This window comes from Anneissia japonica, unplaced genomic scaffold (assembly GCF_011630105.1).
Source record: "Anneissia japonica isolate Jap-2015-1 unplaced genomic scaffold, ASM1163010v1 scaffold287957_len1322810_cov207, whole genome shotgun sequence".
NCBI classification, from domain to species: domain Eukaryota; kingdom Metazoa; phylum Echinodermata; class Crinoidea; order Comatulida; family Comatulidae; genus Anneissia; species Anneissia japonica.
Window position 1 is genome coordinate 828,582 of NW_022683022.1, and position 26,231 is coordinate 854,812.

The window sequence follows — 26,231 nt, forward strand, 5'->3', positions numbered from 1 at the left end:
CGGCTCCATTCATCTTTATGTAACGCTTAACTGACCGTATTGATTAGTAACTTATTCCAACAAAGCATATTTCATACGGTATATATGGAAATGGCCGTCTTGCATAATCATGATATGGCTATAGTGGTAATTTTATGGCTATATATTATCCCCTTTGTCTGTATAAATCTTGATTTTTTTTTGTGGTTGAGTTGGTGGAACATATACTGATAATCTTTATATTATCTTTGTTTTGTTACTGTGATAATCTGGCATTACTTTATCAAACTTTAAACTTTGATATAGTTTCTCTTCTTCTTTCATGATAATTTCCTTCTAGTTCCATCATGACAAATTAAAAAAAAGAAAGTTATTAGTTTATCACTTTTCTACACATACTCACCAACACCTGTCTCTTATACACATCTAGATGTGTATAAGAGACAGAATTAGTAGATAGTGTTTGTATTATGTCAATCATGTATTTTACTTTGAATAGCAATGTACCAGCAAACAATCCAAAGTGATATTTGGCTTTAGCAAAATAAAAAATATAAAGTGAAACCTTTCTTGGTGAATTGCACTTATATAGCCTTGTAGCCGTACTTGCACGTACTGTAAATAGAAGTAAATTAAGCGCGACATCACAGAAGAGTGGCCTATGGGTGGATGGGGAGATTTCCCTAGAGACTTGTGAAAGAGTTTATGAATATTAATTAAAGCTGAAATATTGAGTTAAATAGGCAATATCAATGACAACATTTATTACCTAACTTATTTCACAATATAATCAACTTGTTTTCACACACACACAGTTAATTTTCCATTTGTATATCATCATTGTATGCATCATTTATTTTGGAGGTTTTCATGAAGTCTCCTGGAATCTCTATCAATCTAATCTAACTTTACTATTTATACTATAGACACAAAGTAAACGAACACTATTATTTAGCGAGTGATGGCATTGTCCTTGTAGTTACATATACAGTGACCCTAACCCTGACCCTGCCACATTTTGCCTTCAATTTCCTGGATGCAAGTAAATGGGTATTGCAAGGGGCCATGCTTAAAATTCAGATGAAGTGAGGCGCTGCCGGGCTGTTTCAGCTAGACACACAGTGTTGAACTGTAATTTCAGTGATTTCTGCTTACTTGTTTCTGGATCATTTCTTGTGATTTGATGTTTAAATTTAAATGTGGGGCCTAAAATATATTTACTGGTGCCTTGTTTTTTCTGGGTTTTTTTGTTTTTTTTTGTTCAGTTTTGTTAATATTTACTTGTTACAAATATAAAACATCCTGACCACATCAAATTTTTGAAAAAGAAGACCAAAAATCTAAAATTTAATAGCTTAATAGGTGACAGTATCATATTTATGAGAAAAAAATAATCAAAAAAATTGTATTAATACCCATGTTTATTTACATACTGTATTACAAGTGTATCATATTGATTTTTAATTTTTTTTTATTACCTTTTAATTCCTGCTTACATTTTAAAAGGCATTAATCAAGCTATCACCTGTTTAATATCCATATTGTCATGTATAAGTCTGTTATGATTGATGTCAATTAAAAAGTTTTATGAGATAATTATTGACATCATTATATGATTTTAATATGAGTGCTTATGTTAAGTTTTATTAAGCATAGAAAATAGCCTATGTTTCATTTTTCAACTACTGTATGTAACATAAATCAATTTTTAGCTAATAATTGAAGCTGTTTATTATACCGAATAGAAACTTAAATAATGAGCAACTGTTGAGCAGTATAGAATATTCACAAAATTACTGTGACATTCTCTGATTTGAAACCGTTACATTTGTCAGCATTTCAAATTCCACGCCAGCAGCCAAAATGTCTGGAATCTAATTCTTCACCAATTCTGATTTTAAAATGAAGATATCACTAAGAACAATTTTGCCAAGTATCAATCACTAAGTCTAACAATAAAGTGTATTAAAATTATTTTTTCTTAAACTGATTTGCAAATCTTTGAAATCTGTTTTTTCAAAAAACTACTTGGCTAATATCCATTAAATTAATCCGGTCACAATTATATTCTCAAAATTACTAAATTTCTCAAGAAGTTTAGATAATTTGTGAAATATTTTAGACTCCAGATAGTCTAATTATGTGTTGGACAATTCATTCCATATAATTGACAAATTTTTCAGTTATGCAAATACACAGTTTCATTGTTAAAAATTTTGTAACTCTAACATTAAGGACGTCCAGCAGAATTGGTTAAATGAGCTATCTTAACACATCAAATTTTATTTTTCTACACATACTCACCAACACAGACTGCCATGAGACAATTGGTAATAAGGCAGTTAAAACATGCAAATATTAATTAATTTGCTGTAAATGGGTTAATTTCAGGGAGATTCTCGCTTGCTTGCAGGAGCGCGAGAGGACGTTCCGATTTCCATGAGACTATTTTGAGGTGCGGCAAACTTGGAACCCTTGCTTACTAATAACATATTTTTGTATTTTTTATTCTTTTGTTAATAAAATTTATATTGTTCTGTATATAGTGTAACGTTGTGATTTAATGGCAGACATGTATATTTTTGTATTTTTAGACTTGAAGAAAACCAGTTGGGCAATATGTTGATACAACTGCTAACACACAGCAATAGGCTATGCATAGCCCTAACCAAAGAGCAATACACCTAGGACATTACCTCTCCACATACTGCAGGTAGGTTTACAGTTTCTTACAGATTAAAATACCTTATTGTTGCCCTTGGGTGTAGGCTGGTCTTGGCCTGGAGGTGGGTGGGGGCTGTGAAAATTGAGAATGCAAAACTAAATCCCTATTCCAATGACAACTTAATGGTCATCTTTAGTATTTTAACCCACTTGGAATTATTAGCTGCCATGCTACATCCACTTTCTACTGTTATTAATGTACTGCTATTTCCATATTGGACAAATAAAATTAAATCTGAATCTGATTTTATGCACCTGACATACGTTTTGAGAGTCTGAACCAGATAGTATATTATATTAAATGAAATTCATCAATAAACTCTTGTCTTTATTGTAATCACCATTATCCCTTCTTTTCTGTCTTTGAACACTAGTACTAATACTAATTTTATAAATATATATTGACTCCTAAATAATCAGACCACAGGTTATTCAAATGATTATAACATAACAGTCAAAAACATATTGTAATTGACAGAGATGGACATGTTAATACAGAACATATTTCTCCACCGGTATTGAATTGTCCGATTATTTTACTTTAGCTTCATTATTTTAAACTTTGTTGTTAGGATGTTATTTTATTTTACTGTCATGCTTATGACAACATAATTCAAACTTAAAAGGAGGCCATGGCATACAAATGTGTTTAATACTGTATATCTTTCCAATTTTTATTAACTATCACTGTGTGCACGCAAAAAAGATAATATTCTGTCCTGTATTAGCATTATACTTTATTCATCTTTATTATCAATGGTTATTATTTAATATTTAGCTATTATTTGCGTTATCCTTATAAATAGTGTAAACTGGTAATGAAAGGACTGGCAAATAAATGGGTTTAATACAACCATAGATTTTTTATTAACTACAGTATGTAGATGCCCAACCATAGCCAAGTTGCGTGTACGTGACTATCGTCTCCTGTGGATTACTTGTAACTGCTATTGTTATATGATAAGTACAAATGCATGGTATTACCTGTAAAATTGAAATAACAATAACATAGAGTAGTACTGACTTGGCACCGTTCTCATTAACTGAAGGTTTTTCAAGTGTCCTCAGTCTCTTAATTTTTTATCCCCATTGATTTTGATATCATTTAATTTCTCACTGTAGTAATACAAAATATTTTCCCAACTTGCTCATTGTAATTTTTTTTTTATTTAAAAGTTTTGTTTATCTTTGTGATTATTCTTTTCAATCTTATATTAGACACAATTTTGATTGAATATCTTTTGTTAATGAGGAATATTTTTGTTTCATTATTATTCTTCTTTTACAGTACTTTATCATCATCATTTTGTAGTATTGTTGTCATCGTCATCATTTGTCATCAATATCATCATCATCATCATAATCATTTATAATTATTGGAGGTTAACATTGTAGACTGCAAAAAAACAAATTCTTTGGATCTGTATTTCATTGCAATTCAATTCTTTAACATAATTCAATATGAATAATTTAGGTTTTACCATAGACAGTACAATAAATCTTTTGAAGTCAGACTCCAGAGGGAAAAAATTGTTGATATGTTGTAGAACTGATTTTTCTAAGACAGAAAAAAGTTTTTTGACGAAAAACTGGGGAACGGTGAATGAGATACAGATGTTTGAATATTTAAAAACTGGGGGGGGGCGTAACTGCCCATTTTTACCCCTTTTTCCCCCAAGTTTTTAAATATTAATAAATCTGTATCTCATTCACCGCTGCTCAGTTTTTGATCAAACTACTTTTTTCTGTCTTAGAAAAATCAGTTCTACAACATATCAAATTTTTTTTCCTCCGGAGCCTGACTTTAAAGTGTTTTATTGGTGTTTTTGTTAACAGTATGTAATAGAGTATTGTTAACACCAGGTGATGCCTGTATGGTATGGTGAGTTTCATAACAGTTTATCAAACACCAGAGTAATCAAAATAATCAACATACTGAAAACTATCGCAATGGAAGTCTGCCTTCCTCCTACATCGCGGAGTATGAAAACATGCTAAGTACAAGCTAATACATCTTATCCTGCGTACTCATTTTACTGAGTGGGGTAATGCAAAAGCTTTTAACTGATTTCGCAAATCCCAATACAAAAATGTTCATTAATGAACGAGGAATAGCAATTCTTGATCAAGGTCACTATTGTTATGCTATTAGTGTTAATTGTTCTTGATCAAGGTAACTATTGTTATGTGATTAGTGTTAATTGTTCTTTTATCGGTTGGATATCACAATAGTCACAGTTTTTGATAATTATCTCTTAAAAAGTGTGTTGTAATTATCTTTCTGTTTTATGGTGGTATATCGATCGACCTGTAACCTGCATATATGTAACCTATATAAGTAATCATATAATTATAATAACCTCACTATTCAATCTGCTTTCACCTGTAATCTTCAACCACCTGCAACCTACATCCACCTGCAATGTACATCCACTTGCAACCTTGGTGATACGCCTCATCCACCTGTGCACCCTGCATCCACTTGCAACCTTGGTGGATATGCTCATAACTACCTGCCACCATGGACCTTGCATCTACCGGCAACCTGTTTTTTGTTCCACCTGCATCCACCATGCAACTTTATTCCAATTACCTGGAGGTAAACTGTAGGTACAGTATGTACCCATAGCTCATATCTACCTATAAGTGTAGCATCGTACACACCTCTTAAGGGGGTCACAGGTGTGTAATCATCATCTAGATGTTAGATGACTACCTCAACTAAATTGCTACAATTGTGTATCCCTTCATTCAATGTTGCTCTCCCCCTCCCTTTCTCTCCCCTCCCTAGCACTAACTCACGCTTTCTTGTATAGTATATTTTCTTGGGCATTTCCAAATGGATAGCATATTAGTAGATTGGTCAATTCTTGCTTTCATATTCTAATTCATGTACAGTGTTATCATAAATGTATTAATAATGGTAGTGTAGCGATGAACATCAATGTCTTACATGACTGTCTCACACCTCGTTCACTGGATTTGGTTGTCATTTTCATAATGGAAAGAGATTCAGATGGATTAACGTGCTGGAATCCTCAACACAAATGCTCCACTACACTGTGTATAATTTTTTACAACAGAATCGTGAATGAAATTCCATTTGGCAATCCCAAATCGACATAATCTAAATTTTTGGCCTTTTTTTTCGACGTGTTATTCATGTTTTAGATCTGTTCAATAATTGCTATATCGATGTCTAAACTTGTTTTGTCAGATCTTTCCAAATCGATTTACATCATTTTTTTTAAATTAAAAAATATGCCTTTAATTAAATGTTATAATGAAACACTTTTGAACCTGTAATATGAGCATTTATTGAAATGCAGATATATTAAAATGCTAATAAACTAATATGGGATATGCAAAAATGGACATTTAATTACGTGGATTTTTTTTTATTACAAAGAAACTACTGTAGAGTGTCAGTGAGTCCATTAAGTGCATACCTCCACCCTGTACCTGGCAGAAGCAATACAGTAACAATTGAATTTTGGTGGCAAGACTTTTATACCTTGTTTCGCCAACTTATTTTTTTAAAGGTCGTCAGAGGAGGGCGGACAAAAAATAAAACTTTGGTTTTCCATTTAATAATAAATGTATTAGCCAATTTACAGTAGGAAATATTTGGCACCAATTAAAGGAAGCTGGTAGTCAGACTTCAAATGTAAATTAAAATGCATTGTATCAAAAATAAAAGCCGTGAAGTAATTCCTATTTTAACTTTGAAAATGATGACAAGAAGCAACCTATGCAGGGAAACTAGTAACCTGGGTTCCAGGCCCTAATTTTGGGTTACTTACTCTTTAATGCGCTTAGTGCGCGTCATACCTAATTTGTTTGGCGTCTCATACTCGATTTCTTTTTTGTCGGATTAGGGCTTATGCAAACACTGCCTGATCATTCATGCATGATTTAACACATCAAATTCTATGTGTGATATCGTATGCATGAATGGCTTTATAAGTCACATGATTGGCTTATTTCGTGCATATTAATTAATCTTGGTAATTTTCAAATTGAAGATGTGCGGTGTCTCGGCAGCTAAGCTAGACAGCTGCGTTTTGCGTACCTACTTGAATTAATTTAGTTAAAAATATTTCCTGCTGAAGGGCGTAATGGACAGATAATCATAATAGTAACTTACAGATAACTCTGCTCACCGCTGAGAGCTACACAGATTTAGGCCTAGACTCTTAGAGTACTGTAGAACATTGTTAAAAAATTGACTGTATTATTAAGTAAGAACTTAAAAGTAGGCCCACGAGGCCTCTCTCTACTACTAGACTAGACTCTATAGGCCTAGTAGGCCATCCTCCGGGAAAGTTGTGCTGTATTTTTGTAATATGGACCATCTAATGCAGCCTAAGCTTAATTCATCTTTGCCATTGCTCACTCGTTCTAGGGTCTGTTCTATATATTTTAGGTCTGTTTTATTAGGGAGACTATTTTTTAGCCATGCCTAACTAGTCAATGCGAGACGTGACTCAGTTTCTGTAAACGTTCATGACTCTGAAAATATGAACATAGTGATTGGTTGAAATCGCCTATTTTGATCTGGCCATTTATCCAAATATAAGATTACGTCATTCTTTTCGCATCCAGGTACCTGCATGCAGTGTTTTATAAGTCCCTTATTCTGTCTCAAAGTTAACTTGCTCGTTGGTGACGCTGTCTAAAATTAGAAAAACATAATATGTGACTTGTGTGCAAGTCTATGAAACTAGCTGTCACTGCATTGTTTGCCTGCAGTTTAAGGTGCACTGGCCAGCCTGTAATTCACAGACGCTCGAGTGATGCCAGCATCTAGATTTAGCAAAGAGTTTTGACAAAAACATCCAGATGGAGGAGAAAATAAAAATTAATTTTATTGATGAATGTAATCAGTGTAGTAATGGGATGGTTAAATGCTTTAAATTTATATGATTAGGAAGAAATATATGTATATCCTATTTTTGGAAATTTCAAGGCGTAATAAAAATAAAGAAAAACATTTTTTTTTCTGAAATTTCCATTTTTTCGTGGCGGCAGGTGTGGTAATTGGCCAAAAATAAAATTTTATTTTTATTTGAAGTCATCAGTATTGGCGGGCTGCAGGTTCGCTAGACAAGGTATAAAAAAAGTTTCGCACAAGGATAAAGAATGCTATTGAAGCTGAGGCTTTGTTTATAAATAATTCATCTGATTTGCATTATTTATTTCTCCCTTTTCATTATCTTTCTTAATCATCCTACCTTTTTATTTTCCTGCCATCTATGAGTTTTTTTTTTAGATTCAATTAAGCCCTTTCCCCAATATAAGTTTAGTCACTCTATACTATAATTGCCATTCTCCGCTACTTGCTAATAAATGACATTTTTAATGAAATATAATAACTAGATATCATTTTTTTCATTGATATTGATGTCTTTATGTTTTCATTTGACATATTTTTACAATTTGAATTTCCTCCTCTTTGTCAATATTGTCATTTCCTCTTGAATTAGCAAAAGGTAAAAATCGGTGAATAATGCAAAATGAAAAGTGATGCACGGAACTGTAACTTATAGTCGGTGATTTTCTACTCTATCATTTGCTAATTTCATCAGTTTTTTTTTTTTAACTCTCCAGCTGACAGTAGTATTATCAAGTCTTTTATTATCAGAAGGCCGATATATATTAAGAAAATCCTACCAGGACTTACAGCATTTTTAGTGGCTTAGGGGGCTAATAACCTAGGGAGTACAGTATGCAAGGGTGAATGCCTGCTGTATTAGGAGATTGCTGTGTTTAATATTTTGCATTTGAAGAATGAAAGAAACCTTTTATATACAGTACTAAATATGCATATGATGGTAATATTCAAACACAAATTAATGTTTACCTGTTTGAAGAAGGTAAAGTATTAACATTTTCAGGAGTGTACTGAATTCCTAGCTGGGAGCCTGTTTTTTGTTATACTCTGTGTTAACAGCTACATTATCTTGCAGATTAAGTTTTTCGAACATTGATGATTGAATTTCTTTGCTGCTACTGTAGTCTTGATGCTTGATCGTTCAACCTAAGGGTTCTAGTTCAAAATCTATTTAAAGAAATCATTGATTATTTTTCTTACGCTAAAAACAATGCCTTTACCTAAAATAATGAGATTGTGTTGGGTATGAAAGAATTTGTTTAGAATATTATTTTAATGTGTGTTTACATCAGGAAAATATCATAGGAGTGATATTTTGCCTACCTGACATGTTATCGTACTGAATACTTGGTACGTTCCCAAACACTTGCGGAAAAATTTGCAAGTGATTCAGTTAGGAATCGAACACACAACCTCCAGATAACTAGCCAGGTGTCATTAACCACTAGACCATTGAGCTCGTGCTTAGTGATTAAAAATTTTATTATTTGAATATATAAAGCAGTTAAAAGATACTGACAGGACTTACGGTAGTATGTGATGTTCCCATGAGCTAAATCATACTAATTACAAGACTAAACCTTATTGGTATATAAGCCAGCCTCATCAAAGCACAGCATTATTTATACTCCACTTCTCAAAATGTTTGAACTTGGAGAAGATATGGTTTCAAAATTGTTCAAAAATTTCAGATTAAATCAAAACAAAGATTGGGAGACAGATCCCTGGGACTCATCATCATAAGTACTGGGATTGACTCTGGTTGTATTTTATTCCATTCTTGGTATTTTCTCAGCATTCATCGTACTAAGGCGACATATCTCTAATAACCCCAATATTATCTCAATCACTTGATGTTTTTTGATAAAAGATTTAAGAATAACTTGCGCTATTGCCATCGTATCATCTTATTATCATCTTATTAATTTCCCTCCTATGTTTGATGCTCCATGTATCTGCAAAAATATTGATGATTATAATTAATTCTACTCTGGTCTGCTTTACCTTAGCAATAAATATTTGCAAAAATCAGGAATGTCCAAAACAACAGAATCAAAATGAGTTTGAATTTTTCTGAAGTCAAGTTGAATGAGAACATTGTGAGAGCATTCATAAATAAGTTGTTGATATCCAAGATAATCGCTGTTGTTGTTATTAATATTATTATGATGAAGATATTATTGTAATCTTAAGTTTTGTAATTAAGTTAGTTACTGGAATCAAGCTTGCCTCCTTGATTTCTGCATTTGTTATTTAAAAAAACGAGTGAAATAAAGATTTGAATTAAAAAAACAAGTGAAATAAAGGTTTAATTTATGGTAACTTTTGTATAGATAGATTTTTTTTCCCTCCGCCCCCATAGTCTGACTATGTTCACTTTTGAATGAATTATCCCACTTTCCACATTGCCGTGTCCCACTTTTGACTGCTCGGATGTTGGAATGTCTGAAGAAAACTATCTTCATTCTCTTGATTTGAACCTAGTCTTCTGGGGTTTCAGGATATGCATAAATATATTATTCCGTTAAAAAATATTATCTGCTTAATGCATTTTGTTAAAAGAATTCTGAAATTAATCGGGATCAATCTTGAAAAGTGAAAATAAAAAAAGTGGGAAGCATCAGTGTGTTTGATTGAGTAATTAGCTGGGGAAGAGGTGTGTCAAGGTCGTTTTTGCCAAGGTTAAATGTGTCAAAGAAAAAACTTTAAAGAAGAAGTTTATTTGGTATTCATATATCAATGAAAGCATGTTCAATTGGATCATATACCTGTATTACTATCTCCATCATAAGATTTGTCAAGTTTTTATGCCGCTAACCGGATCTTTAAATATGATGTGCCGTACTTGCTGATGTAACCCGCAAATCAAATTAAGTCCACAATGAGCCTGTAGAGCTCGTCAATTGCTAATTAATTGGCAGCGAAAGTAGGTCAGCCAATGCCGTGAAATAATCAGGATTTAAAAACTTAGCTGTAGCAAGAATCCCACAGTAAACTACTCATTTGATTAGCCTGTGCAATGAGAGTTTTGAAGCGTTTCAGCGGATGCCAACAGGGAGCAAATGCTGGGACGAGATATTAAGGCCTAGCAGTTGGCAATCATTGAATTTCTGAGATTCTTACCTCTTAATTCATTAGCTCAGACGCTGAGTATTTGTGACGGTTTGCTACATTTTACAGGCCACAATCAATCAATTAATCATTGTCGTGTGACGAGATTACTAGTTACACTATCTGTATCTAGTAGCCTGTTTTTAATAGCATCATGATCATTCCTACGTCTTTGACATGAGGCAAAATGAGGGCAAAGAAAGAAGCCTAATTAGATATAATGCCTTCCAGATGTGATATTTAGCTTGAGGTTCTGAGCGCATAATCCAAGATATCTCATAATGACTTGACTCTTTTAAATGAATGATGGTGAAGGCATAGCTAACACGTCATTACTCAGTTGACAAGTAAAATTCTAAATGATTTTTTTTATTTCAGTTATATTCCTAAAGAAAAAGTAAGTAATTAAGATGGATGTTGGTGCATCTACGTGCGTAAGCGACTTAAGTAGTACATCTTTTGAGAGAATTAGATTCGCTAATTTTTCAAGTGATATTTCAACTCTGGCAGGAGAATCAGAAGACGATCATTGTAAGTCATTGTAGTTGAGATGTCCAAATGTAGCTTTGGTTCAGCGAGGGTATTATACCCACACTTATGTTAATGTTATTGGGAATCAGTGTAGCTGAGAAGCCTAGACCCCCACTACAGATTATGTAATCATAGGGTATGTTCACACATATGGCGTAAGACTACTGTAGCTTACGCCGGCGTAAGCTAATCCACAGATTAAAATTCCAAAGTGTTCACACAAACGGTGTTCGCTATATTAATGCTGGCATTAAACTAGTAGTAATATAGGCCTATGGGGGAATAGTTTTCAGTTTTAAATAATGTACGGTTTCTTAACTGTAGTAAAATTAACAGTGCATCATTAAAACTTTAAATCTGTGAATTGTTCGAAGTGAACTTATAGGATTATTGTATCTTAAATGAATAATTTTACTCTGATGTTTCAGCTAGCATCGTGGAACATTTGTTGGTGTTGCAGGTTTTAATAGACAGTCTGAATAGGTTAAAATATCTTACAAAACACAATCAACAAATCATATACATTATAATGAAGTAAAATGCAATAGAAAAAGAACACCTTTACCATTTCATTTATAGAGAGCACAGGAAAGAGATCAAAGTAACTAATCTATTGCAATCGTGATTGGTCAATCTCTTGAAATGAGGTCCAATCACTCAAGCATCACTGGCGTTACTCCGTGGCGTTAGCTAATCTGGGGTCTGCAGGTAGCGTTAATAACGCCACGGAGGTGGTGTTGTGAGTGGCGTAAGTAACGCCACTGCCTAGTTCACACACAGGCGTACACAATGCCAGGCTTACGCCGTGTGTGTTTGTGTGAACATAGCCATAGTGTTCTTACAATTGATATGAGTAACTTGACTGATTGTTTTGTAGAGTACTACAGTGTTGCGTCACGAGAAACACTGAGATTTTAAAACTAACTAACTTGGGAAAATGTAATATTATGCACACTCCAAATAAAAAAAGAGTGAAGCTATATTGATTCAACATACATTTATTCAGTGAGTCTGTTGTTTCATCTGAGAAATATTTATGGCTGGCTTGCTTGATTGCTGTTTGTTTGCTGTTTGCTTGATTGCTTACTTGCATACTTACTTACCTACATCTCCCTACCTAGAGTACCTTACTTTTCTACCTACCTTCCTGCCTACTCCTCTATGTACATTCCTACCTACTTAATACCTACCTACAGCCAGGAAGATGTAAAAATACTACAACTTACCTACTCACTTGCTTGTTTAATCAAGCACTACTCTGAATACGCCCTATGATTCAGACAACTCAATCGCATGGTTTATTACAGAATTGTTTAGATTATGAATCATTAAAATTAGTTATTTTGTTCCAAAATTTAATTCAAAGTCAAAGTAATCTTTATTCATCCAAAGAAAAACTGCATTGGTTGTACACACTGTAAAATATTAAAATTATTTAAAATGGATAAAAAGTTGGACACAAACAAAAAAATATGCATATCAAAAACATTAAAATTGGTTAACCCAGTATGTATTAAAATATTTAAATAAAACAACACTTCACAATTTAAACGTGTAATTTAATACCTAAGTGTCAGCATACTGTATTCAAGGTCATGACTGAAACCTTGTTCATATCAAATTTAAATAATCCAAATTAGACGATTACTCAAGGTTGCAAATTAATGAATCGTCTTCCATTGCAGTTCAGGTGTTTATTCACATGTCTAACAGCTATTGTGAACCTAGAAAACTCACTAGATATTCAATACCAGGGCCACTGCCCGAGAGCAGCTTATGCAGTCAGCAGGTTTTTAATGGCTTGGTCTAGAGGCTGCCTGTCTGTTTTTGTCGTTTCAAGTTGTAGTCTGGGGGAAAAGCCCCAGAACCTGTGACATGTTAGGTATAATTAGATGTCTGATTTAAACCATCATCGTAGGGTAGTTGTCCAAATGTGATGTGTTATCATTCTTTTATATCTTTTCCTCTAATGGCCCAGTTATCTACAGGGTTTAGGGGTTGCATAGTTGCATGTTAGTTAAGCTGGGGATCCCAATTTAGAAGAAGTCATTTCCAGAAAATCTGTTTCTGTTTTTTTGGTTTTTTTTTATTCGTATCTGTTCAATTTTTATTTTTTTTTATGTCAATTTAACGGTTTACTAGGGTACAAAATCGTAAAAATCGTATATCACAAATTTTCCATTAAATTACACTTTATGATTTCAGGTGTAATACACCAAAAATACTTAACTATATTGTGTAACTACTTATAAACATATTTTACTATTTTGTTTGTTTTATTAGGTAAGTTATTAGATAAATTAACATTTTTTAAAACACCACCAATTTTTCAAATAATAGGGCGCCCTCTCCTAGGCAAAATTCGACACGTTTTTTTCCAGTGGCTTTCCTACTGGTTTAAACAAGCTTTTTTAGAACATCTCATTTTGTTTTGATACCAACCAACATGCACTTCCTTGAGACAAATGACAGTAAAAGGGTAATACAGTAGTAAAAACATGCAGATTTAATGAATTTGCGGGAGATGGTTATTTTCCAGGAGATTTTTATCCAGTTGCTGAAGTGCAGATGATCATCCCATTACTGAGATACTCCCACAACTTCCGGGATAATTTGGACCCCTGGTTAAGTGACTAGGCACAAGCTGCATCTGGGGTGAAGCTACCAGAAACTATGACCTTTTATTATTTAGATGTATAATTCACAGTGACAGGGTATAGTGGGGGGTTGCCAAGACCTAGAATGTGTCTGTTCAGGTGATCTATATAATTGGTATTATGATTGATGTGAACCAGGCTTTGGAACAGGCAGAGATACATTGATATAATAATGAATTATATATGATATATTTCATAAAAAGTATGGGAAAACAGAAATAGAGGCATTCTATAATTTATCAATACTACGATTAATTTGCATTTCTTTGACTTTTCTAAAGGTAGGGACTTTGTGCCATGAAACTTGCAAGCATTAAATTTTCCTCAAAATTGCACCTTTCTGAATTCTATATATAGTATCTGAATCTGTAAGTTGTTTACAGGTAGAATCAACAGTGGTGGATTCAAAGGGGAAGACAGCCGGCCTCCCTCCCCCCTCCCAATAAATTTTTCAAAATTAGTTTAAAAAATGGAGATTTAGAGAAAATTGATAGTGCCATTTCTGGTCATCTAGAGGTGCCGTAATTAAAATTTTTCTTACCACACATGGTGTGACTTAGGTAGGTGGACACTCTATCTTGCTTATGAAAGTCCCTCTCTCAGCCCCTCCCCCCCCCCTCTATGTTTCAAAGTCTTGGATCTGCCACTGTTCAGTCATTAGTTTCTATGGGTAGTAAGCTTGTGTTAGAGTATTTTGTCTTCAATTGTGAATAGGTATTGAAATTAGGCTACCAATCGTGGTAAGTATTTTGAAATAGTGTTCTTGTATCGCAGATACCCCTCCGAGGATTCTTGCCTTTTAATTCTGGAGTGTTTCCTCCTTTATTGACGCCTGTTCTGTCATGTTGAATTACTCGCGATGGAGGAGGTACCGCGCGCCTTGAAAGCCTTTTATTATAGGCCATTTAGGCAACAAATTAGTGACTAAAAGTAGCATATGTTTCATGGTTTCATACTTCGTATTAATTTGGGTTTGTAATGACATTTATATCTACTTATATTAAATAATTCTTGCAAATAATATTAATTCAGGCTCTGAAATTTCTCTACATTCGGTTTATCAATCTGAAAAATCCTTATTTGCCAGACCAATCCAGAATTTTTGGAAATCTTAAGTGGTTTTTTTTCAAAACTATTTCTTAATTAAAGTCTACTGTACTGTAGTGTTTGGTACAGTGGTTGCATATTAGTTTAAAGATTGTCTCTGTATTAGAATTATTTACTTCATATATTATATTAATAGGCTTTTCTGGTGAAGGGACCTAAAGAATTCCTATTTAATGAAATCTTGCCAAGTTTAGTTGTTACGATAGGATATAAGAGTTTCTAAGATAGGATTTAGGATATGATTCTATTATAATTTTCACATTTCAACGGTAATTTCATCAGTCCTTTAAAAATTCCGGATACAGGCAATTTAGAATTGCATTTGAGTACAAGTTTTTGGTGCTAGTGGTTGCTGTTGCGATGTTTTCCCAGCACATCCCAACAGAGGCTTTTAGCTTGACGAGCATGTGTTGGTTAACGACATAATAGAATAATTTAAATCATACTTTGACATGAAGGATCTCTGTCAACACATTGGTACCCTAATGTGTTGGTTTATGTGGCGCATGTGCAGTGTAATAACAAGCGTGTGTTAGCTTGTCAGAGTGCAGGATGTACGTTGATGGTGGTGGGATGAGGTAAACCCGCCGGGGGACAAACAACACGCCACAGTCCATTCACTTGAACGGTAGTTTGTGGTTCAGTAGGCACCTTCCCATCACAGCAACTATGTCTAATGACAATAATAAATAACATTGATTCCATGATGGTTTATCCAGTGCACTAAAATAGAATTACATAACAGTAGTAAAGAATAGGTATCTAAATTTGCTACTGTTATATAACCAAATTCTATTTTCATGCACTGGAAAAAAATAGAATTTGGTCACATTACAGGTTAGTAAAAAATATGACAGTTTATCCCAACTGGTTTGGCTCGCAATCAAGACAAGATTTCATATTATGTTTCTGTTAGCTGGTTGGGAGAGGAGACTGAATGGAGCCTATTCATAAATAAGATGCTTCCACTAGAATTTGGCACACAACTTCTTGTAGCGCAAATCATAAAAAAACATGAGTACCACTACTGAGAGTTTACCACAAGATGTAGAACAAAAATAAATGGGTTAATGGGATATGTTATAAATTGCATCTATGATCCTCCTATAACTACTGTACTCCTGCGGTAGTTTCATTACATACTGGCAGTATGTTTAGTATACCCGTGTAGTATTTTCTGAGTAACTACAAATACAATTATATGAGATGTGCTCAAATGCACCCCCTCCTGGGGCGGATGCAGGATCTGGCAGTAGGGGGTGTTTGAGAGTTAACACCACCTCAGCCCCAACATGGTTGGGGTTCAGGGGAGAAAACTTCTAGAACATGGACCACTATCTGACTGGAAATTACACTCTCAGTCTCTCATACCTTAAAAATCTTACCAGTACTATGTTCATATCAACAATACAATACAAGAATTATTTTCTTATTACAATTTAGGGGGAAGGGGGTGCGATCGCACCATTTGCATCCTCCTCAGCCGTCCTTCCCAACACCCCATATGCACCCATAAAAGTTTTTGTCAGACTCAGGAGATGTTTGATGAGACTTTCTGGCAGTGTATGCTTGTTTTAGGCCAGATAGACAATGTTTGGCAAGTCAAATGGCCAAGTGGTAAGACAGGGGCGCCGGTAACTACGGCTTTAACATTGATGCTAGTTAGAGTCACTTTACGTCCAGGGTGTGGTTGGTACTGAACCAAGTCCTCTCAGAAAAAGACTTAAAAACGTGAGGTTCAGTGTACTTATCTGACTTGTGTGCACTTTAATGAATGCATTGCATCTTTTTTTAGAGTAGGTGGTTACCCCGATGCTATGGTTCATTTCAGCCCCACTCATTGTGGAATGATGTGAGCATGTATCTACCATGAAGCACCTCTTTACGGCCGCTAGGTAGTCTCGGACCACGCCCATATGCAATTCAGCACAATGACGCTGTGAGTTACAGGCTTTTCTCTTACCTTTATCTTTATTTTACCCCATCAAGTCTGATTAAATATTGTCTATTGAGTCTGAACTTGTCTGACAGACAACCTGAAGAAATATGGTGTAGATTAAAATGAATGCAATATGCATACATTAACTTTTGAAGTAGACAAAATGTGAGAATTAGATTAATAACAGTGATTACTTGTAAAAAATTATGCAAAACTTTAAAATTTTAAATACAAATAAGGGGAGATAATATGGATGATAATGATTGATGATGAATGTCATGGTGAAATGTTTCATTTATGCAATTATTGTATTGTAATGTAAATAAGTCATTTAATCGCTTTTATATCTTCTCATTAATGAGACGGACATTAAGTAATTTATTATCTAATAAATCATAAGGAGAAAGAAGGCTCCTCGTTTGTCCTTGACAATGAATTCAACAACGCTCATATCAAATGGTCGTTGCCATCAAGATTAAAACACGTTATAAGCATTATAATGAATCATTATTATCCACTATTTTCGCTCATGTCTACCTTATACATTAATATATTTAATAATCTAAAAAATTTGTGGCATACATGACCTTGAAATGCTTACACAACCGATCTTTCAACTTTAATTTGAGTTTGAATTTTTATCCTGGTTCAGATAAAGTTTTCACAGGAGTTATTTGATTTTTGTGTACGTTGTTTAACATGAATGCATATTATGAAGGGCAACCCAAATTGCTTTGTATGTGAGCCATGAGATAAGATGAGATTGTAAGACCTAAAAGTCCAGTTGGATTTGGGTCATATCAATAAGATTGTGTGCTACACAATTTGTGTTTATTTATTTAGTTTATTTATTTCAACAATATTTGGTGAAGGTGGTCCCTCCAGCCAGAGCTGATCAATTGGGTGGCTCAGTGTACTGGAACAAAGGCCTACACAACTTAGTAAATGGGGAACTAAATGGTATCCCAGTGACCAGACACCATGACGACAATAAGACAGTACATTTTCTTATCAATTAAGCCACAAGTGTGTAAAGTGGGACAGCGCTGTCTGATGACAATTTTTGTTTTGCATCTCGTGACAACCCTATAACATGTGGTCCGCCCACCCTCCTTTACCTAGAAAACTTCTTTTTTCAGGCCCGAACACTGATTTTAAAAGTTAGGGTGTGTTTCTACTGATAAACACAAAATAATTGATTTTTATAAATCGTTTTTTTAATGAGCACCAGACAGCCAGCTGGCGTTGCAACAACATTTTTGATTTTTCGAAAATAGGTTTTCGTGATGGAAATTAAGTCACCATTTTCCGTATACAACACGTTGTTTTCCTAACTGTATAGGATAGTATCTTTCTCATTCCTGTCATGATGACGAGGAGTAAGATACAGTGTGGGGCGAGAAAGCAAATGTTTTTGGCTGTGCTCATCGGTACAATTATGAACGACGACCAAACGAGGACAACGGTAGGCCCAAAAGAGCAGAGAGTCCTAGGCCCAATATCCCCTCCCCCAACAAAATATTTACAAAACGAATTCGTCACTCCTCATGTTCTTTGACGTTTTTAGCTTGTAGGCCTAGGACATGAACAAGAGGACAAATTTTTTTTGAAAGTTTGCGCCTAATACTATCTAGTCTTTGCAGTGATTGGGGGTCACATTTCACCTGAAATTTCACTTTTTTTGTGTTGCAGCTAAAAGGTGCATAGCCAAAATTGGTTATTTGCTGTTCAAACACGCTATCCATTGCATGTTTTTAATCGATTTTTTTTAATGGCCTTTTTCAAACTGGTCCCGTTTCTACTGCGAGAATAAAAGCGATTTTTCAAAAAAGCGATTTTTAATCGATTATTTCTTCCCAGTAGAGTTTGGATGTGGCCTTAAGTTTTAATCAAAAATTAACTTTGATCCTCTAACCTATTTGATGCCCACTCCTCAATTAATCCATAGAACAATCGTTTTATGAGCTGTTTTGTTTGGTACACAGGCAAATTCCATATTTTCATCGACATGTACAGTAATCAGTTGTCAATTTTATATATTTATTTCAGTAATTTTTGTATTCATCACTTATGAATGTATTGTGAATAAATGTTATTGAATAAAATTTCATATGTATCACATATCTTATGTGGAGGATGAGGCTCATTGGTGCCTAATTAAGACTCCCAGTTTGATATGTGTAGGCGGAGATTTCTCAGTGCAGCCTAGAGTAACTATGACTCCCTAGGTTGGTGGAAACTTTTTGTGGCCTTATGACTCCCTATGTTGATATCTGGAGAAATGGAGGCCCATGTCAGTGGCCAATTATGCTGTCATCATATAACATTGCTTGTTGTGTTAACCTTTAACATTAAACCTTTGTGTTAAATGTAACTCTTTGGGAAACATGAAAACATCTTGGTGTCTGTATGTCTGTTATTGACCGCACACTAGCTTAGGACATCACTTCTGTTAGTCCTGTAGACACAACTCTAAAATAAACCATCTAAACTTTAGTCAGTATTTTTGTACAGGACAATTGGTCCTTTATTCATCACTTTTTTAGTTAATTATATAATAATTTCTCAATCTCTTTCTTTTTTTGATCTTTAAAAATTATTATTATTCTCCCTAAACTGTCTCAAATGAAAGTGAAGTAGGCGGCGAAACAGTAAGATAATTGCATTCAATTAGTCAGAATTATTTCGGCTGACTGCATAGTGGACGCCACACAGCATTCTGTCTGTGTTTCTTAATTATGTAATACTCCAATGGTCCATGATAATCTCAGCAGCATTACACATTCATTACTGCTGGAAAGAGAATTGTGTGATGTTGCATTTAGTATATCCGGGAACCTAATTAATGATGCTCAGAAATCCAACAAGACTAAATATTTTTTGAATCTTTAGTCTTCCTTAGATTTTACCAAACAGTTGGCACTCCACCTTATGTTAAAATACACTTTGTTTAAATCAATACGATTTATTTTTGCAGCCATTTATAATGATAATAATAGTAATGATAATAATATTGAGCATTTATATCACTCTTGTATCCATTCTAAGGGAACGCTCACGCACCTACATGCTATATCATATAACATGTCCACTTGGAGTATAAAGTGTCCACTTGATGTATAAGCCACTCCTAATGTGTGGAGCCACTCCTAACATGTGGGTAATTTTCATGTTTAATGCTCTACCTTCCTCTTTAACCTCAGTAGTTTGGAATGGAAATTCTTGTACACATTGCAAGGCCTATGTCCTATCCTGAACTGGGTGTTTATCTGATATACCCCACCCAGACATTTGGCTCAATCTTATAACCAAAGCTTTAAAAGGATCATTACACACAGTTTAGCCAAATCAGCTAGGCTGTCATGTCATTATCTTCTCTCTCTGTTCGTTTTTTTTTTTTTTAAAGACAAACCAAATATGGCTTGCTGTGCTTTCAGCACGTTGTAAAAACTGATGATTGATTGATTGATTGATTGGTTTAATGACTGACTATGTCAGCTTCACCAAAAAATAACAATGGGAAATGTAGTAATTTGTTGATTTAAATCCCAAACCAAGTTCAATATTTTTCTCAAAAGTGGCCTTATATTAAATTTTTAAGCATATTGAGTACCTGTGAGATGTCCAGATACATAATGATAACATAAGGTGCCAAAATAATAATAGATTTTGTTTCAGCCATCCTTGTGCATTTTTCCCGTACTCATAGTTCTAAGTATGTTGCGGAAACGTAACAGACATCAGGTAGTTATCTGTTAATTAAAAGTTCCTCCGTGTTGCCTGACGTTGCTTTCATTATCAAATTGATAATTGCATGTGGTAAACATTTTATTTTACTCTTTTCCATTAACTTTGCATTTCTGAAATAATTAATAGACAACTGTGGTTTGAACTGTGTATAACATATACCACCTATGTGTCTCCTACACAAGGGAATTTGTTTTTTATGTTGGTATTACTTCTTCTTGATCCCACCTTAAATCCTCCCATAAAAAAAAAAAATGATTGGTCAAGCCTTTACTTTTCATTTTATAGGAAGTGTGTGGAGAAAATAAGAGGAAGCTGCCATCCGGCTCATAAAATGTTTCATTTTTGTTATGTTTTTAACAAAGTGCTCTACTTTTTGAATTTCAGAAATTACTGTATTTTACTTTGTAGTGGTATGTGATTTATGTATTTATTACTAAACTTTATATGTATATTGCCAAACTGGAGCGTGTGTAAAATATGTTGTTACACCCTTCTGACATGTTCCTGCATGAATATGTTCAATAAACAAATAAATGAATAAAAATTAATTAAATGTAGGATGGTCCTTGTGACGAGGAATTTATTTTATTATTGATATTTAAATATACATTATAATGCAAAAGAAAAGTGCTCAATGGGCACATTAGACAAATTTGACACAAAAATTAATAGTGTGCGCAGAGCTTCAGAAATCCATTTTTATGTCTGATAGGTTTATGCTTATTTTTACTTAGTGTTTCACAAAACAAATTTTTACAGAGTGACTATTTTACCTATAGAGAGTGAGACATCATTAATATTGATAGCCCTGATCCCACATAGTCTTTTTTCACTAGGCAAATGCTATGTTTGTTTCTGACTCAATTACACTTCTAATTAGATTTTTACATGGCTTTTTATTGATGTAAATTATGGGAAATAGCCGTGTAATAATTGTTGACATTTTGCTCCATTGTGCTGTATGAATCCGGTATAGGCTTACCATTTCTTAAGCTGTGTCCAGACTTTCAAATTTGACTGTAGTAGATAATAACATGTGACATGCCTAAATATGGTCATGATGACATCACATCATGACTATATATAGGCACATTATGACTAAATATGGGCATACAACCGTTTTTTGAAAGTTTGATAATGTGAACAGAACTTCAAAATCTGTATTTGTGGTAAACCAAAGAAAAGTGTAAAAGCATAGAATACTAACTATTGAAATAAATGTACAATATCATAATCACTTTTGAACTTAGGATTAACAACCCCAACCAATTTTTTTTTTTTTCTTTTTATCAGCCTGACACATTAAAACTTAGTTAAATGTCATTAAGAAATTGTAACTATTTAAAGTCTGCTGTTACGCATGTTAACGCCATTAATGTCTTCGACAGATCTTGCACTGATTTCTCTATTTTCCTTTATTTCTAATAAATTTTAATCGTGCATATGTGTTTCTTTTAGATGGATAGATTTGTTATTCGATGAATATATTGCACTTTTAAATTGGCAAATAAGCATCTAAATAGTACAAAATTTGAATTTAATTCCCTATCATATCCAACATAAATTAATATAATAAATATTTCCTTCAACAATTTCCAAATTTTTTTATGTGGGTTGGGATGGGTTTGGGAATATATTTAATTAGCAGATATTTAACTCGTATCTAATTATGACAAATAAGTTAATAAAATGTATAGTAACAAGAGACTACACTACCACTGTCAAAATCAGTGTACATTTTGATGTTGTGACTGCATTTTATAAATACATTTGATTCAGTTTTTTATCGTATTTTTTTAATGTTGTATTCATGTTCTCATGTAAACTGAGGATGGCAGGTCTAGGGCTTTGAGTTAACAAAGCTCAAAACTCGTAGCATCAACCTCGTTCATTCAGTTGTGCGAATACGCCAACAATCATCTAACAATAGTTTCTGATAAGAATAACTCTTTAGAAAAAGGCATTACAGGTTTTTTCTATAAGTATTTCATTATAAATTGTGATATTGTTTTATACAGTTGTTGAAAAGGCCCTTTAACTCACAACAGGTGTTATGATCATCCTGTGGTGAATCTAAGTTATAAAACGATATTAAATTATTTATTTAATTAATCAATTTTATAATTTAAACAAAATAACAATTAATTGCGTGTAAAACAAGATCTTTAGTGAGTCATCTTTAGTATGGTATCAAGCAGTTACCAAATCACCCTCAGTTTTTTTAAGACCAAATCAAAACGCATTTTTTTAACATCTAAACAATCACAGCTACTTTGATTTTTACTTCCGTTTAATGATATTGGTGTTTCCTAAATTAATATTATTATTATATTTATTATTATTATAATATTATTATTATTAATAAAAGTATGTTTATGTTTTAGAAATAAAAACTTCCAAGCATATATCATAAATTTTTAAGTCTTCATTTGTCCGAGTGATCTATAGGGGCTTGTGATTTTTATGAGTTTAAATTATGCTTGACATCTGTTTTCTAGGCCAGTGCTCAAAAATCAGTCCTGTTGTTGGAAATATGTTGAATCATTGCTAATCATCAGGATGGATGTTCACATTTTAATCATGAAAGGATTAATTTCAAAATTATGACATACCAGACATAATATACAATAACTGTGGTTTCTTATAGAATGTTTTAGTATTATGTGAAAATTTTTTATTATATATATTGGCCGTGCTTTTTTATGTCAAGTCCTACGTACTTTCAGTTGATCTTTGTGTTTGAGTGAGTCGCTTGTGGTTGGACAGCAACCTTTGTCCATTCTAGGTTAGATTGCTAGGCCACGGTCCCAGTGGAGTAGCAGCCGGTAATAATAGTGCAGAAATCATATCATATTGACATGCTGGGCAGAGTCATTAGACACAAATCAATTGCTTGTTAACCGTCTAATGCCATCAAGAATCATATTTCTAATAATATATAATTTCTGAAATAGTTATTTGCAGGGACTGTCATCTCAGAGAACGTTTTGATTGGGGGAGTTTAAATTTATGTTAGCATGTTCACATTCTTCATTCTAAATACAGTACTCCTCATTCCTAAAACACACATCCCTACAACTCACCATGCTAAACTTCTTCTCCCTAAAAATCACTTTCCTATAACTCCTTTCTAAAACTTCCCTTCCAAAATTTCCCTACCTAAAATCAATCTCCTGAAATCTGCTTGCTAAGAGTGCCTGTCACTAAAACAGTTGGGTCATTTGTTGTGTTTGTGAATATATTACACATTGGATGGTTTTCCAGCCTCCAAACAATTGTAAACCTTACCAAATGTTCAGCCCATGCAAAAATTAAGTTATTAATAAAATAGTTACATATTATATTTCTTTTACTAACATTTATAAAGATTTACATTATGCATTCACATTAATAAATGCAGATCAATATAGATAGATAGATACAAATAAATAAACATAAGTAAATAAACATTTTTATTTTATTGCAGCCACAGTAAGGAGCTTTCAATTGCACGACGATGGTAGAACGTACAACGTAATGACGTCACTAAAAGTCATCTGCGCATGCGAGAACGTTAAGGTCACCTCATCGAGCAGATTCTGGAACGCAATTTCGCCAAATCTACGTAGGGAATGTAGGACATTCAGGCATGAGTGATTCCGTTATAGCGTCGCCTCATCGCACAAATCGAAAGCTTCCTAATTACTTCCTACACCCTACGAAGTACCACCTTTCTGCCCGACATCATGGCAACTGGCATTTCAGGCACCATCCTTATGGAAGGCTCAGTGGTATCCTACAACTCATCTGAAGTGCTCTGTGTAGCATCTGCCTTCTGGTGTGCACAATGCCACCGTACACCAAAAATAAATGTTTGATTTGATAGTGCCTAAGACAACACAAGTATGATTATTAAAAATTAGGATAAAGAGGTTGTAAAAGCAGGTTTATATTTTGAATTGAATTGAATAGTTAAATACAGTACTGTATATGCACCTCATTAAATGAATTAAATTACTTCTGAGTGTGATTTTGAGAACCATTCTGATTACTACTAAAGATTCCAATGAAAATGTCAAATTACTATTTTTGTAAAATTACTATTGCTAATGAAAACAGCGGTGGTGATAATGAAAACAGCGGTAGCAGTGTTGAAGATGGTAATGGAGCATTGGTGGGTGATGTTTGGAGATGATGCTTCGATAGTCGTGAATGATGACGGTCGTGTGTGTGTTGTCCATTATGATGATGGTGGTGGTACTGTAGGTTGTAATTGATGATGGCTGTGGTGGTGGTTAATAAATGACGATGATGGCAGTCAGTGGTGGTTGTGGATGTTATTATGACAACGATGACGAAAATGATGATGAGGAGGAAGATGATGTGAAAAACATTAATGATGTTGCTGATAGTGAGTATCGCAGTGGCAACGGTAATGTTTACAATTACCGATCATCACAGTGACGACAATGGCGACAACGATGCCAGTGTTACTGGTAGTGGCGGTGAGAGTGGTGGTGATGGGTTGGTAGATGATAATGAATGTTGATGTTGGTAGCTGTGGTTGATGTTTTAAGACTGTGTGTATGACGATGATGTTGACGATGTCGCCGGTGGTGTTAGTGTGATGAGGTGAAAAATGTCAATAGATGATGAATTAGTGGTTGACCATAATGGTAATAAATAAATGATTTATAAACAAATATATTCTTAGAATTGACATTTTTTATGTCCCTCAATTTTGCAATTGCTCAAATGTTAAGTGGGTTATCACTGTTTACCATCTTTGTAGTATATAAATAAATGAATTATCAGAAAATAAGATTTTTTTTTTTTTTTTTGGTATTCGTGGCTTGGTTTGATTTCTGCAAGTCTTGTGAATGCACCGTCAAAATCGATGTGTGTTGCTGATGCTAAAACGATTTCAGAAATCTAACATTATGATGTGAATGTGATCTGAGTGTGGGTTAAGGGTGATTAATATAGATTAAGATGTGATTAGAATGTGGGTGGGCATGCAAGCCTCTTCTGAAGATTTCGTCTGAGACTCTCATTTAGGATTTTTTCTGGCATGTTTTAGAGCATTCTATTTTTCTGACATTTGCTAATATGCCCTTTATTGATCTCTTGCTCGTTTAGTTTACATAAACCTATTGCATTCTTAACTTTCTGTAGGTTGATATCTGGCTCCTGCATCATAGGGAGAATCTGCTTGCACAACCGAAGCTTCCTCTTGAAATGCGTAGAGATTCCCGCAATTCCTTCTGTCTTTGACCTCTGTCCCTTCCTTTAGAGCTTTCCTAACCTGTCGATTTACCATTTAATGACTTTGCCACTCCGAAGAGATCTCTGTTGTTTTTATCAGTGCTCTCCCATAGCTTAAATGATTTGGATGGCTCTTTTAGCTTTAGTTGCATTAATTTGTTAGCATACGACACATTAGGCCTACTACTGGAGACCTGATTTTTGTCTAATATCTCGTCCTCCGTCTGAATTAGATCTAGGCATCTTCTTAATATACCCCATTAAAAGCTAGGGCCTGTCTCTTATACACATCTAG

The 26,231-nt window shown here is 33.9% G+C and overlaps 1 long non-coding RNA gene across 3 annotated transcripts in view; it reads left to right on the forward strand.

The window, feature by feature from the left end:
• LOC117121126 overlaps positions 1–25,493 on the forward strand; it is a 40,605-nt gene extending 15,112 nt beyond the window's left edge. The window contains exons 3-5 of one of the 3 annotated variants that reach the window (XR_004447496.1): positions 2,574–2,692; positions 16,835–16,942; positions 24,159–25,493. This is a non-coding gene — a long non-coding RNA (uncharacterized LOC117121126). Of the gene's footprint in view, positions 1–2,573; positions 2,693–3,580; positions 3,786–16,834; positions 16,943–24,158 lie in introns of those variants that run through there. The other 2 variants (XR_004447493.1, XR_004447502.1) reach the window with 2 other exon arrangements.
• The last annotated feature ends 738 nt before the right edge of the window (positions 25,494–26,231 follow it).